This window comes from Pseudophryne corroboree, chromosome 1, assembly GCF_028390025.1.
Source record: "Pseudophryne corroboree isolate aPseCor3 chromosome 1, aPseCor3.hap2, whole genome shotgun sequence".
NCBI lineage: Eukaryota > Metazoa > Chordata > Amphibia > Anura > Myobatrachidae > Pseudophryne > Pseudophryne corroboree.
The window spans coordinates 765024438-765041067 of NC_086444.1; the positions used below are offsets into that span (position 1 = coordinate 765024438).

General features: G+C 47.1%; 1 protein-coding gene across 2 annotated transcripts in view; it reads left to right on the plus strand.

Annotated features, from left to right (window-relative positions):
* GRID2 (glutamate ionotropic receptor delta type subunit 2) overlaps positions 1 to 16630 on the plus strand; it is a 1619892-nt gene that overhangs the window by 1435743 nt on the left and 167519 nt on the right. The window lies entirely within an intron of this gene.

Consider the following 16630-nt stretch of genomic DNA (forward strand, 5'->3'; position numbering starts at 1 on the left):
ATTTTTAACACTTGTGACTTGACAAAATATATAGGGACCTATGTATCATTCAATATTATGGCAAAATAGGTGTTTTCAGGGGATATTCGCATATATTTAGTATCACAATAATGTATGATGGAGGGACCGCAGCAGGTACTGTATCTCCAATGTCTGCTTTGATCCCTCCATTTCTAACAGCAGCTGCAGCCCCTTTACTGTAGGTTTTATGGGGCATGCGATGCTGTCAGATTTGCCAAGCATTCCAGAGTTTGGTTCCAGCAGCTAACACCATTTGAAGATTATATCGCTGTAGCCTAAGGGCTATAATTTGCAGAATTAGCCGGCAGAGGGTTACCCCGGAACTCCACCCAGCAATGGGCACTGCACATACGTGGTCAGCGCTCCACACATGTGAAGGGGTCCAGTAAGTCACTCCAAGCACATCGCAGGGATTGATCCTTTTGGAGCCCCTGTCCCTGCGGGTGCTCTTTGATAAATGCCACTGGCATAATTGCATACTCAATACAAATGTGATTATTGATAAATGGCCTCCATAATACATAAGACAGAATGCTAGATTCATTTAAAATTTGGATATAAAAGTGTTGCCAGGAAAATAATTTGAAGACTGTGCATAAACTGCATTGCTCTTGACAATGGCAGTGCATGAATGTGACCTCTGTTTTTACTTCTAGTGTATAATGGATTAGGCTGCTAAAGGAAATAGACTGATTTAGGCTGGCAGAGAAAGCATTTGAAGTTTTGTTTCCACAGATGCTGCAAAACCTCACAGAGATTTTCTGCGTGAACTGAAAGCTCTCTTTAGTTTTCTATGTCACTGGTTTTTCCCCATTGCTCTCAAATATGTTACATTAGGAATATTGTTGAATTTTGCTACATGACAGCTTCAATTTTAGCAGATGGAAGTCTACAGAACTATAAAAGTTGCCATTCATTACTGGAGTTTCAGATTTAAGGTTTTGTTGTTACATTATCATTTTCAAACTATTGTACAGTACATTGATAAACACCTATGAATATATGCATATATTTTATATATTTTATATTGCAAATGCTTCAGATTTTAAAATATTATTAATTATGTCAAATGAAATACAAAAAAATAAAGAGCCAAAAGAATATCTCTCCTCTATAGTATACAGTATGTGCAATATCACATGCCCTATGTTCCAAGTCAGCTCATTTGTATTTCCTTCCTGCATACAGTACATGAATATATGATAGATACTGTCTCATTATCAAATTAAGAAAAATAAGTGTCAAAATAGTGCTGGTCTTATCATCCTCAAAACATGAGAAGGAAATGAATGAGGAGGTGCAATACTTCTATTCTACCTCTCCAGAGACTGAAAAGAAAGTTGAAAGAGGTAAATCAGAAAACAATTTGTATACCTGCGGCAGACTTTTTCATCATACAGGCTACATATACCCACACACTGCCAGCTAGTCATGCAGATCATGCAGAGCCATGAACTGAATAAGTCTGCAGCAGGTGTACAAATTCAACCAATAGCAGGTGCACAAACCACCCTCATGTACTACTTTGTTTGGACTTAAGCATCACTCAAGCACCTTAGAGGATACATTACCTGGGTCTCTTCAGGAAGTAGATTGGAGTTCTATAGCTATCTCCACTGCCTGTATAACAAAGATAAGTTAGTTCAGTTACAATCAGCAATTGTACAGGTGAGGAACAGTATATTTTTCATTAAACGAGATGTTCTTAAGAAGGGAATGTAGAGAAGAGGATAAATGAGGAGGGAAGGTGGAATTGAGAGAGCAGAGGGCTTGACCAGCAAATTGCAAACCCATGCAAATAGAGGTAAACAGGACAACAGATGCTAGGCAGTGTACAATCTTTGTAGGCTCATTTCAAGTTTATTTTATATTTATTTTCTCCACACTCTGTTCTTCTAAAATGTGTTTTCTGTTCATCTGTCCATTTATAAAAGGGCAGGAATTACCGGAAGCTACAATAAGAGCTTACTCTGCACCCTAGCCATGATGTTGACCCTGCATAATCGCTAGTGGGACGTTCTGAAAGGCTTTAAATAATGTTTCAATTCATCCCAGACCAAAGACATCACTCTTAACTGGAGAACTTAGGTAAATCTTCTGGCCCTATATTTCCTGAGGTCCTGGCTAACTCCACAATTGATAGGCCATTCCCTGACCATTTCCTCATCTTACTAATAATAGTTTATACTTCTGTCTGATGAAAGGGGTAGCTCATCCAGACCCAGCACCTGGTTTTCCTTCCATTTGGGATATATTACTGTTGTTTTTCTCAGAGCTTTTTGTGATGTAACAGTCATCCTTAGTGGATGATGACGATGATGAATATTTACTTTCATCTTATGGTCAAAAGAGGACAAACTAAAATAAAAATGTAACATATTGATTTATGGAATCATATTTATGAATATTAATATTTAATATATCATATATGGTATTTAATATATTGATACATTTTAATTAATATGCGTTTATCATATATATCTGCAAATATATTATGTCAGGCTTACAAACTGATAACTAGATGTAGTCCTTATACATATGACTTATGAAATTATTAAGTTAAGATTCTTTAAAGAGAGTTCAAGCTTGAATATTACCGCTCTTTTTATATGATTATTTATTTACAGGCAGATCAAATCGTACAGAATAAGATATACACAGTAGTGATATATATATATTGTGACAAGAACACTGGGATAGTGTTTGAGGGCAGGTATGTTTGTCCCAGGTTCTTGTCATACATGTATTAGGAAAATGAAAACTGCTAGGAATATGTTTTGTTTTGTTTTGTTAGAACCTTTTCAGTTTGTTGGAAAAGCAGGGTAAGGGCCGTGAAAGAGAGATGGGGCAAGTTCCAGACATTGGGCCCAGTTCGGGTCTTTGGCCTCACAGAAGGCTGATCAGGCTTTCAGCTGTGTAAGAGTGTTATAGAGCTGCTGGCCTGATTAGGGTGTGCAGACTGCCTGGGAAGGCTGCATGATCTCTGTGAGAGAAACACGCTTCCTGATACAAGTGCGCTATACAGTGTACTGGAGAACTCTGTGTTTTTTTTGTTTAGTGATAGTTAGGAACATCTTGTGTTTAGTTAGTGTCGGACAGGCAAGGTATTTTCTTTTGCTGTTTGTTTTATTTTCTGTATAATAAAACTGGCTGGGGCCAGTTGTACCGGAAACTGGACTTGTGTGGTTCCTCAGCTGCTGCAGGCTGCCATTTATCCCAGGAAATGGCACCTTGTACCCTTACAGTGTTACAACTTGGTGGAGAATGCGAGCACTCCGTTCTGCGCATAAGTGAAAGCAGCAGCTTTGTGAGGCCTGCTGAAAACGGTGGTTTATGCAGATACAGCCCAGTGTGAAGTTACTGAGACTCGCCCTGAGGATTTGATATATGTCCTGGGTGAAAGCAGCTACAAAGCCGCCTGAAAAGTCTGTCGACATGGAGGAACTGCTCAAAGCCTTGCTGCAAGCTACAGCGGCTCAGCAGGAGGCCAACAGACAGCAGCAGGTGGCAATGGAGGAAAATTGGAGACTACAGCGAGAGGCCTTAACAGAAGTGATGCAGAGCCTTGCAGCCCGGATTGGAGATATGGCCGTCAGTGCTCCGACCAGCTCTAGTTCTATACGGGCCAGTCACTTCCTGCAGAAAATGACAGAGGCTGATGATGTGGAGGCCTACCTGACCACGTTTGAAAGGACTGCCGAGCGTGAGAACTGGCCGAAAGCACAGTGGGCCAGTCTGCTGGCACCTTTTCTGTCAGGTGAGCCCCAAAAAGCGTACTTTGATTTGAGCCCTGCTGAGGCTCGGGACTATGATAAACTAAAGACTGAGATCCTGACCCGCCTGGGAGTCACGCTGTCAGTACGAGCACAACGGGTGCACCGTTGGGTGTACGCCATGGAAAAGCCTCCTTGCTCCCAGATGCACGACCTTATTCAGCTAACAAAAAAATGGTTACAGCCAGAGACATTAACTGGTCCCCAGATGGTTGAAAGAGTCGTCATGGACCGCTACTTGAGATCTTTGCCCATGGTCCTGTGCAACCGGGTGAGCCATGGGAACCCGGGTACTGCTGACCAATTAGTGGACATGGTAGAGAAGTATTTGGCAGCAGAGGAACTACTGATGACCACCCAGCAACCCATAGATCCTCGACAGCGCCCTTCAGTAAAGACTGGTAAGACTGTTCGGTGGGAAAACGTTGCTGGGTGGTTAAGAGAACGCAAGGCTGGAGAGACTGTAAATACTGGCCCTGGAGACAGGCCAATGGGGCTAGAACGGTCTATACTGCCCAAACGGGTTGATAATCGTGTGATTAAATGTTTTAGGTGTGGTATGCCAGGTCATGTTATTGCCAATTTCCCAGTCACGCAAGAACCCATGCAATGTGATGCTGCCTTTGATTGTTGCAGAATGTCTTTCTTTGCTAGGTTAGCCTGTACTGTGGTACCTTCACCTGAGCTGGAAAAACAAATGTGTGATGTGTTCTTAGAGGGTAACCGGGTAGAGGCCTTGCTAGATTCAGGAAGTTTAGTTACCCTCGTGAAAGCTGGGTTAGTGAACCCCTTAAAGGTCCAGCAAATACCTATTGGGGTAACTTGCATACATGGAGATACCCAACATTATGTCACTGCTGAAGTGAATATAGAAACTTGTTGTGGGTCAGCAATTGTTAAAGTAGGACTGGTCCCCACCTTGGTGCATGAGGCCATAATAGGGAGGGATTTTCCTCATTTTTGGAAACTGTGGGAATCACGGTTATCAACAGATGTGAGAAGTAAAGAGCCAGTTGATAATATCGGTGATTTTATGGATGTACGTGTGTCTTCTGAACTTTCTGACCCTTTGCCTTTTGCTAGTTTAACTGGGGTAGTGACAGATGGGGAGTCCAGTGAGGACCCTCTTGCTGGGAACAGAGACATAGTAGTTAGAACTGAAAGCGTGCCTGACCTGGAGGTAAAGAAGGATCTGTTTGCGTCTGAACAGTTAAAGGATCCTACCTTAATAAAGGCTAGAGAGAATGTTAAGGTTGTTAATGGGGAACCTGTGGTACCAGGTGACAGGGTTACGTATCCCCACATGGCCATCTGTAATGAGCTCTTGTACCACATTGTCAAAAGGGGTGAGGATGTGGTGGAACAGCTGGTAGTTCCCCAGCCTTATCAGAGAACGGTACTAGATTTAGCTCATAGTCACGTTACCGCAGGACATTTAGGGGCAGAAAAAACCACTGAAAGAGTTTTACAAAGGTTCTTTTGGCCAGGGGTTTATAAAGAAGTGTCTGAATATTGTTCTTCCTTTCCTGAATGCCAGTATCATGCCCCTAGACCCCATTTCAGGAGCCCACTAGTTCCCATGCCTATTATAGAGGTCCCGTTTGACAGAATAGCCATGGATCTCGTGGGGGCCCTTGTTAAAGTCTGCTCGGGGCCATCAGTATATCCTGGTAATTATGGACTATGCCACTCAATATCCTGAGGCTGTGCCTTTATGCACTATCACAACCAAGGCGATAGCTAGGGAGCTGGTGCAGGTTTTTAGTAGAATGGGAATACCAAAAGAAATTTTGACTGACCAAGGTACTCCATTTATGTCAAGGATCATGAAAGAATTGTGCAAATTATTTAAGGTCACTCACCTCAGGACATCCATCTACCATCCCCAAACTGACGGGTTGGTGGAAAGGTTTAATAAAACATTAAAAAGTATGTTAAAAAAGGTTGTTGAGAGAGATGGGAAAAACTGGGATTGTTTGTTGCCCTACTTGTTAATGGCCATCAGAGAAGTTCCTCGGTCCTCTACGGGGTTTTCTCCATTTGATTTGCTGTATGGTAGACACCCCAGAGGGCTGTTGGACATTGCCAAAGAGACGTGGGAAGGACAGCCCACTCCTTATAGAAGCGTTATTGAACATGTAACACAAATGCAGGATAGGATTGCAGCCATGGTACCTGTTGTCAGAGAGCACATGGAACAGGCCCAAAGTGCTCAACAGAGGGTCTATAACCGGAGTGCCAAGGTACGGGAATTTGCTCCTGGAGATAGAGTTCTTGTTTTGGTACCCACTGTGGAAAGCAAATTCCTAGCTAAATGGCAGGGTCCATTTGAGATTAGGGAAAAAGTGAATGAGGTTAATTACAAAGTATACCAGCCGGGAAAGAGAAAACCCGAACAAATCTACCATGTTAACTTAATCAAACCCTGGAAAGATAGGTTGCCTCTGTCAGCGGAGCCTTGCCCTTCGGTGTCTTCACCTCGGTTGCTTCCCGCAGTGAAGGTGTCAGAGACATTATCAGCTGATCAGAACAGTCAGGTTAAAGAATTTCTCATCCAAAATAGGGAGATATTTTCAGAGCTGCCTGGCCAAACGACCATATAAAACATGACATTGTCACAGACCCAGGGGTCAGGGTTCATTTAAAGCCATATAGGATTCCTGAAGCTCAGCGAGAAGCTGTTTCTAAAGAAGTTAAAACCATGTTAGAACTTGGAGTCATAGAGGAGTCTAACAGTGAGTGGTCCAGTCCCATAGTGCTCGTCCCGAAGCCCGACGGTAGCATACGCTTCTGTAATGACTTTCGAAAGATAAATGAGGTGTCCAAGTTTGACGCATACCCCATGCCCCGTGTGGATGAGCTTATAGAAAGGCTGGGAACAGCCAGGTTTCTCACCACGTTGGACCTGACCAAAGGTTACTGGCAAATACCTTTATCTGATAGCGCAAAAGAAAAAACAGCCTTTTCAGTTCCGGAGGGGCTGTACCAGTATAAGATGTTACCCTTTGGGTTGCATGTGGCTCCAGCAGCCTTTCAACGGGCGATGGATAACATTTTGAGGCCCCATAGAAAAAATGCAGCTGCCTATTTGGATGATGTGGTAATTCACAGTACAGACTGGGAGTCCCATTTGGTTAAAGTACAAGCAGTACTGGACTCAATCAGAGAGGCAGGGTTAACTGCTAACCCAAAGAAGTGCTGCCTCGCAATGGAGGAGGTCAAATACTTGGGCTTCACCATAGGCAGAGGTCTGATTAAGCCCCAATTGAATAAAATTGATGCTATTCAAAACTGGCCTCGTCCAGTGAATAAAAAACAGGTAAGGGTTTTTTTGGGAATAACTGGGTACTATAGACGGTTTATTCCCAATTTTGCGACCACAGCGGTGCCGTTGTCAGACCTTACCAAAGGGAAGCAGTCAAATATGGTGAAATGGAACCCTGATGCAGAAAAAGCATTCCAAGCATTAAAAGTGGCTTTGTGTTCACAACCGGTGTTGATAACACCAGATTTTTCAAAATAATTTGCGGTACAGACAGATGCTTCAGAGGTAGGGATAGGCGCTGTGCTGTCCCAAACCAGAGATGGGGACGAACACCCTATCATTTGAGTAGGAAACTCAATGAGCATGAAAAAAGGTATGCCATTGTGGAAAAGGAGGCTTTGGCCATTAAGTGGGCACTAGATACCTTGAGATATTACCTCTTGGGTAGACAATTCAGACTAGTGATGGATCATGCCCCTTTAAAATGGATGTATGTAAATAGAGGCAAGAATGCTCGTGTAACTAGATGGTTTCTAGCGTTGCAGGATTTTAAGTTTACTGTCGAACATAGACCGGGTACACAATTGGCCAACGCAGATGCATTGTCCCGCATCTTCTGTTTGGGGGCTACAAGTGTTCCGGCCCCTAGGTCGAAACAGGGGAGGGGGATATGTGACAAGAACACTGGGATAGTGTTTGAGGGCAGGTATGTTTGTCCCAGGTTCTTGTCATACATGTATTAGGAAAATGAAAACTGCTAGGAATATGTTTTGTTTTGTTAGAACCTTTTCAGTTTGTTGGAAAAGCTGGGTAAGGGCCCTGAAAGAGAGATGGGGCAAGTTCCAGACATTGGGCCCAGTTCGGGTCTTTGGCCTCACAGAAGGCTAATCAGGCTTTCAGCTGTGTAAGAGTGTTATAGAGCTGCTGGCCTGATTAGGGTGTGCAGACTGCCTGGGAAGGCTGCAGGATCTCTGTGAGAGAAACACGCTTCCTGATACAAGTGAGCTATACAGTGTACTGGAGAACTCTGTGTTTTTTTGTTTAGTGATAGTTAGGAACATCTTGTGTTTAGTTAGTGCCGGACAGGCAAGGTATTTTCTTTTGCTGTTTGTTTTATTTTCTGTATAATAAAACTGGCTGGGGCCAGTTGTACCGGAAACTGGACTTGTGTGGTTCCTCAGCTGCTGCAGGCTGCCATTTATCCGAGGAAACGGCACCTTGTACCCTTACAGTGTTACAATATATATATATATATACTATATTAAGCTATGCTATGCTTCCTTAGTTATATAACATAAAACAACATGACATAAGTTTCACAAACAGTTTCAATTGCTAACATAAAGTGTGTACTTGCAAGTTACATGATTGCCATCCCAAGGATCATTCCTTCTGCATCTTCTCCATGACTTCTCCTCCTCCTGACTGACTTCCTTCCTTCTCCTCCTTCTCCTTCCTAAAAAGTCTGCTCCTTTTATACTATATTTTACCAATTCAAACTATCATATTCTCATAGTTCTCAGTGCAAAAGAAAATTATAGGTTTGCCAGATTCCAAAGTGTAATAAAACAAACATTGAACTGGGCTGTCGTGTCCTGTTCACGGAGGCATGGTGTCATAAAAGTGTGGTGTCCACCCTGCCTTAAGCAAGTATTGTTTTGTAAAATCTGGAATGTCTTTTCATCCAAAGTTCGGTTGTATTGACAAGTTTTCCTGGGGTGGGTTACACCATGTTTTATCAATGGATGTGATCTGTTTTCGTAGTAGTTAATTTATGGTCCCTAGCTTTAACCTCTACTGGACAATAGACAAACCAGTTTTATAATTGCTAAAGGTATTGCAAATCTTGATTCTGATCTACTGTAAGCACACCTGTGAATTTCAATGACCAACAGAGCTCTGTCACATACCTATTATCATTTATGGCCTAATACCTGGTCAGGCCACAATGACTCTTAATCGTACTGTAAAATACAAATATATACAGTATATCTATATAAACACATACACAAACCTAATCTCTTAAATCAGCTACACATTACCTCATACATTCAAACTTATTTCATATCTATTCCTTACTATATATATCCACTATACTATTCACTATGGTTACATCACCTATTTATAATGAATTATAATTTAATTCAGATATTATCCATTGCCCTAATATTATACTGAGTGCGGACAATTACCTATATGGCAACAAACACTAATCAATAAGCTTAAATCTGGCACTGGCAAACAAATGGAAATGTGATTAGACATCCCAACTTTGTTACACACACTGTAAAGAAAATAAGTAATGGTTGTTGTAGTGGTAAAGAAGCAAAGATAACCATTGTTGGTGTATCCTCATCTTCATGTAATAAATTTACAATAACATAATTTACAATAAAAGAAATACAATGTGAGGTGAACATTTGTAAGTTTTGCAAAATGAAAAGCGTATTCTGTTTTTAGAAAAGTCTAATGCTGGGTACACACCTACAGATATATCTGCAGATCAATTGATCTGCAGATATATCTAAAGCCAGATCGGGCAGTGTGCTGTGTATACACACTGCCAGATCCGTCAGGGACTGACGTCATGAACTGGGCGGGCGCTTACACACACCCGCCTAGTTCAGTTGTCATTCACCACTGGCTGCTGCAGCTTGTGTACGGGCGGTCAGCTGACCGTCCGTACACACACACACCAACGTGCCAATATATCTAACGATATATTGGCCATCGGCTGTGCAGCAGAGCCAACTTCGTCGTTCACAGACATATCGCTCGTACACACTGGCCTACTGACCCGCGATACATCGGCCGTTCAAGAGAATGGACGATATATCTGCCAGTGTGTACGCACCTTTAGGATCTGTTTCACAGAGTCACACAAGTCAGCTCTGCAGCATAATTCTGTGATTTTACACACAATGCAAAATCAAGCACATACAACTTTGAGCAACTACAGGAGATTGGTCATACAAACCTCAGCCGCCTCTCTACTTCTGGAGAGCAATGGAGTGTTTGCACTTGGGATAAGTGTAATGTGTGCCAATTGAGGGTGTGTAGGATTGTGGCCTCTCTAGTTTTGTCAGTATGTAGAAAACCATCTGATTCAAACAGATCCCCTGCACTAAGTATACTGTAGCACTGGCACAAATGTGAGCCGATAGTGATGATGACTACTTTCACAAACGAATGGATAGATACTGGAAACTAAAGATGAAGATAAATATTTTTTTCCGAACACGGAGTGCAGCCGCAGATGTGAACAAATTGTGTGCAACTCCGTATCAGCTACATCGTAGCTGATACCAGCATACCATGTATCGTATACAAACCAGCATGTACTAGTGGTGCATGCATGACTAATTATGCAAAGGACAGCTTCTTCCAAGAAGAGCTGTCCCTTGTGAATAGAGGAATTTTGGAGCGGCTCTGGGAAACTCTGCCCACAGACGCCAGGGGCGGAACTCCCGGAGGCAACGGAGTCGGTTGCCGCCGGGCTCCAGACCTGAAGGGGGCACATGGATCTTTCATTGTACCCCGACTCAGTCAGAAGTGTGCATATCTAGTTTAAAGGGCAGCGGATCCAGCAGTGTAAGTACCGCCCGCCGCACACTGTGCAAGAGGGGAGGGGCAAGCAGGGCAGTCACTCTGCTGATGTCAGCGCCCGCCCGATCTTGCTGCCCGCTAACATTACAAACTGCACAGTGGCAGGACTGTGTTCCCTCCCACTTTACCATGGCATCTGTGAGCAGCTGCGGCCCGCGGGAGAGAGATGAGCAGAGGCAGTGCATTTCAGCGCTAGGCGGGGTGTGCGTGGTACTACACGCGCCCGCCGGCTGGCCTCAAACACAGTCCGTGCACAGCAGCCTGCAGTCTTCCTGTCTGACCCACTGACCCAGACCCTAGGCAGAAGGCACTGTCTGACAGTCCCTGACCCCGGCACCCGCAGCAGCAGGCAGTGCATCTTGGCGTTCGGCGGGGCACGTGAGGTAATACACCTGAAGCCTCTAAGCTCTGCCTTGGGGACAGTGAGGACTTGAGAACTGACTGAAGTCTCTGCTGTGATTGTGGGTACAGTCAGACTGTCTGACAGTGACTGTGACAGTAAATCATGTTTATGTTTAACTTTAATGTTTTGGTAATAAAAATGATGCAAGAGGGTATTGCTATTTACCCCTCAGCTCTTTGTGTTTCTATGGAAACTATTTTTTGTCAGTTTCATTAATCTATATAGATCGTGTGTGCAGTGTGTTTTAAAATTAATAAACCTCTTTGATCCCTTGGTCACTTAGAAAATCACAAAGAAATGGATATCAATTAAAATCAATAGAAAATAATTAGTAGGCAACATGGTTAATTTGTATTTGTATGTGATGTCTGTTGTGGGTTACATCATGTGTTTTTGTATTAGGGAGGCATTTATTTAAAATCACATTCACAGTGTGCTTGGGGTGCAATGTTATGGCAGGATGCGCTTTTACCGGTGGAATGTAATAACTGTCACCCGAAGGAGCCTGTATTTGCATTTGACTCTGAACGCTGCCAGGGCTACTGCGCATGTGTGGCTCCACTGACCACATATTGCTGCTGCCGTTGCCAGGGAGGGTCCCGGGAGACCCCTCCACCAGCTAAATCAGTGGTGTAACCCAGAGGCTACAGAGGGCTACTGCCATCTTCAGCTCCGGGGCGCCAGTCTCCAGAATGCATCACATTCTGGAAGTTGGTAAATATTGCAGCATCACATCCCCCATAGAAACCTATGAGGGTTGCATCTGCCGACGCAAATGGAGGGATCACTGTAGTTATCTAAGATATCTGCTGTGGTTCCTCTGTCATACGTTTGGGGGATACTAAATATTTGTGTGGGGGGTGGTTTGGGCCGCAAAGGAAACTTTCGCCCTGAGCTCTGCAAAGTCTAGATCCGGCCTTAATCCTGTGATCTGCCTTATCACCGCTTCCCCGAGTCCAACTATGCCAGGGCTGCTGGTAGGCGGGAGCGTGGCACCAGCATTACATCACGGCCACAGGCGCTCCCTGCCCTGTCTGATCTTGCAGTGAAGAAACGGCACCTGCCCTCAATATCTGTCCACTGACTCACTGTATTACAAGTGAGGGCAGCTATCAGTGAATGGTAAGGTGAAGGCCGAACAGCCACGTAGATGGTGCAACAGCCTGAGGCTTAGATACTCATTGAGATTGTAAGTTTTGATTTTTCGGTGATGTGTTTTTTTTCCTATCAGCGCCAGTGTGTTGGTTCTTTTTCACGTGAAGCCAATGGTTTTTATTATTTTTGTTGTGGTGGCCTATGTGCTGTATTATTTTTCTGTGGCGGCCAATGGCCCTCATACCGAGTTGATCACTCGCTAGCTGATTTTAGCATCCGTGCAAACGCATAGACGCCGCCCACGGGGGAGTGTATTTTAGCTTAGCAGGAGTGCGAACGCCTGTGCAGCAGAGCGCCTGCAAACACATTTTGTGCAGAACTAGAACAGCCCTGTAGTTACTTATCCTGTGCGATGATTGCTGCGACGAGTGACACGATAATGACATCAGATACCCGCCCAGCAAATGCCCGGCCACGCCTGCGTTTTTCCAAACACTCCCAGAAAATGGTCAGTTGCCACCCAGAAACTCCCACTTCCTATCAATCTCCTTGCGTCTGCCAGTGCGACTGAAAGCGCCACTAGAACCTGTGCAAAACCATGAAGTTCATTGAACCCGTACGACATGCGTGCGCATTGCGGTGCCTATGCATGCGCAGATTAGCCCCGTTCTGCCATAATTGCTGCGCTGCGAAAATCCGTAGCGAGCGATCAACTCGGAATGAGGACCAATGTGCTCTATTATGTTCCTGTGGCAGCCTTTGTGCTGTATTATTTTTCTATCAGTGCCGCTGCTTTATTATTTTCCTGTTTGGGCCTATGTGATTTTTGTGGTGACCTATGTGCTTTATTATTTTTCTATCCGTGCCAATGTGTGTGGGTTTTTTTCTATCTGTACCAATGTGTGTGTGCTTTTACCTACAATGTGGTCAGTAATGCAGTGTAGGGTATAGAAGGGTCAGTAGTTTAGTGTAGGGTATAGAGGTGTCAGTGATTTTTTTTTTGTAGGGTATAGAGGGGTCAGTGATGTAGTGGCGGGTATTAAGGAGTCAGTTAAAATACTAATAATTTTTTTTGGGGGGGGTCACAAAATTTATCTTGCCTCCGGGCAACTAAGATGAAGTTGTGAGAGGGTGCGGCTGCTGTGCGTGTGGTGCCTGCTGCCGTGCAGGTGTAGACTCTGTACTCACCAGGCGCCGCTCTCTCTCACCTTCAGGTACCGGAACCTCCAACGGACCTGGAAATCTTCAGTCGGATCCGGACACGGCGATTCCCTGTCGGAGCTGACCGACGAGCGAGCTGAGGAGAGAATGGTTTACCTTAAGGGGGGTATCGACCCTTCTTCCACGGGGACAGGGGATACCCCAGGGGTGACCGCGACCTTCACCGGTTGGGTGAAAGGTCATCACTGGCACAAAGCCTCAGCCACCCAGCTTTCACACACTCGCGCTCTCGCACGTAGTGTGATGAAAGGGATTCTAACGTCCGTGAGCAATCCTGACTCCGGCGCTCGGGGACAGACAAGGGACAAACGTACACGGATGCTACTCACCATCACAAGTCTTGCACTCCGATCTTCTCCACTTACAGGTCCCTGTAAGGAGGCAAAGAGAAACAGCCGTGCAGGGCCTAACTCTAACCTAGTGTGCGTCCGCTACACTAGCTACATAAACAGAGCCCTCAAACTAGCTCGTGTGGGTGGTGCGACACAACTATGCACAACTTAAACAACACATACACTTTGCCCTGCACGGTAACAACATACATCACACTATCAGAATACAAGATCAAACGGTGCTGTCCCTTTTTAATCCCTACCTGCCGCTGGAAGGGGGTGGGCACCGCACGGCCTACCCACCTCCTGTGCCTTCCCTCATGTGGGCCTCAGCTCTGCCTTCCTAAATACCTCGGGGTGGCCTGGGCCTAGTGCCCAGGGCCACCTGTACTCACCTCGGGGCTCTTATTCACTGGGCCTAGCGCCCCCTAGCTGCACACAGGCCGGAGGCCTGATTTCACCCACGGGCCTAGTGCCCGCCTAACTTGTTGCCCGTTGGGTGACCTGGGCCTTGTGCCCAGGGTCACCTTATATGTACCTACTTGGCCAAAATACACTAGGGCCTAATGCCCTCTATCTGTCCCACAGGCCTATTGCCTGATTTGCCCCCGGGCCTAGTGCCCGCCTAACTGCGCACAGGGGTAGGGTGGCTTGGGCCTAATGCCCAAACCACCTAATCAAATATTGCCCACGGGCCGGGAGGGCCCGACTACGTGCCCACAGGCCGGGAGGGCCTGACTGTGCCCACGGGCCTAATGCCCGAACACCCGGTGGTCTAGGGAGGAAGAGGGGAGGGGGTGAAGGTTGCCTCACCGAGGCCTCACCTGATCCGCGGGGTCTCCGGCACTCTCTTCTGCCGCTGACCCGTCCTGGCCAGCGGCGCCGCCGTCTCTCCTCCGCGTCCAGCCGCCACTGGACATCTTCCTCCTGCAGGCCGACGTCTTCCGGCCTCTTCAGCGGCCACCGGAGCTCTTCTCCCCACGGCCGCCGTCTTCTTCGTCCACGCCGTCTTGGCTCCCCGTCCGGCTCTTCTTCTCTCCTCCGCGCGGCGTCTTCTTTCTTCTTCGCGCTCTTCCGCGCGCTCCGTCCCTTCGGCTCCCGCCCGGCTTCTGACGTCAGACGCCGGGGGCGGGGCCTATGACGCGGCGAGCGCCGATTGGCTCGCCGCGTCCCTCTCTGACTGGCTTCCGCTCCGGGAGCCGCGATTGGCTCCCGGAGGGCGCCAACATTTGAATCCTCCAGCAGCCTCCTGTCCGGTGCAGGGAAAAGGGTAATCCCTGCACCGGACACCCGCCGCCATGCACCCAGCGCTGGGGACAGACAAGCTGCCCCAGCGCTGCCCCCAGCTAGGGACAGCAACACAGATGTGCCCACAGGGCACATCTTTACATTTCCCCCCCCTTTTTCCTTTGTAGTCCCTACAAAGTTCCTCACGACGTCCATTGTCCGCGGGTCAGGGAATTCCGAGGTCCCTCCGGCGAGGTTGTGTTCGAGGGTCCAGCCCGGACAGGCTGTGACCCCACATCCTTCCACCTCCAGCTCCGAGTTCCTCTTACGTCCTGACCTCCATCGGCGGATCCTCTGGGGGAGTGGCATCTCCTCACGGTCGCTCGACGTTGGCCACCAAGGGGAATCTTCTTCCACGGGGACAACAGTCACCCACTCTTGACCTCCGTTATCGTCTGTGGCTTTGTCCCTGTCTTCCGGGTGTGGTATCGACCACCACCCAACAGCGGAATCCTCCGGGGCATCCGTTTCCTCCCGGGCAACAGCCACCATATGTTGCATTTCCTCGTAGGGCATCTCCAAAGGTCCTGTGTCTTCCTCTGGAACGGGTCCTCCCACGGCATCACGATCCTGTCCCCGTACATCCGTCCATTTCGGCACTCCCGGCAGGTACTCTTGCTCCAGGACTATCTCCTCCTCTTCACGGAGGGCATTCAACTGGGAGCATGACTCCACCCGATCCTGCCAGTCACTCTCGTCGGCCCTTCCGATGCCAGAGTCGTCCTCCATCTGTTCTTGGAGGGATTCGTCGGCGGACAGCTCACCGTAGTCCGAGTCTTCTTCCGATATCTGGACTGGGGTATTATTTTCCTCCTCAGCGTACTTAGTCTTTTCCGCTGGCACCTCTGTTTCCTCAGCGTACTCCTTCGCTTCCGCTGGATCCTTTTCTTCCTCAGCGTACTCCTGCGCTTCCGCTGGCATCTCTTGGTACCCAGGACACTCCTGTTCCGCACGTCCTGGTCGTGGATGGTTCCATCGCAGGGAGATTCCGGACGTCTCAGCCACTGGGTCTTCACGCTTTTCTTCGCAGCGTGGTCTCTTCACCTACCAGTCGTCCACCTCCGCCTCATGCGGGAAAGGATTCTGCCTTACTGGGGTCACTTTCTTGGGACAGAGTAGGTCCGCGGCATCTTCCCAGGGGCACTCACTGGCCGCATGTCCTGGTCGCCGACACTTCCAACAAGGGAGGGCCACTGCCACCTTCTCCAAGACGGGTTCCTGGTCCACCTCCTTCACTGGGGAATCTTCACCCGTTGGTTCCGGCTCAGAGGAAATGGACACCTGCGAATTAACTTCAAGCAAGGCCTTCCGCTCCATATCCCTGGTTTCCTCCTCCCATCTCTGGGCGCGACCATCCGCAATCATCCGGTCTTCATCCCACGGACAATCGGGAAGCGCATGTCCTCTCGCCTCGCAGAGCGCACACACAGGCTCTGCAGCCACCCGGTCCCAAAGCTGCTGACGAGACTCTGTCATCTGCTTGACCGTGGCCTCGTAGTCCGTCCTGTCTTCCGTCCATGGACATTCCAGGAGCCGATGTCGGGGATCTCCACAGCTTTCACACCAGGAATCAACCTCGTCTTGGCTCAACTCTTCGTCCCAGGGACAACTGTTGTGCTCATGCCCG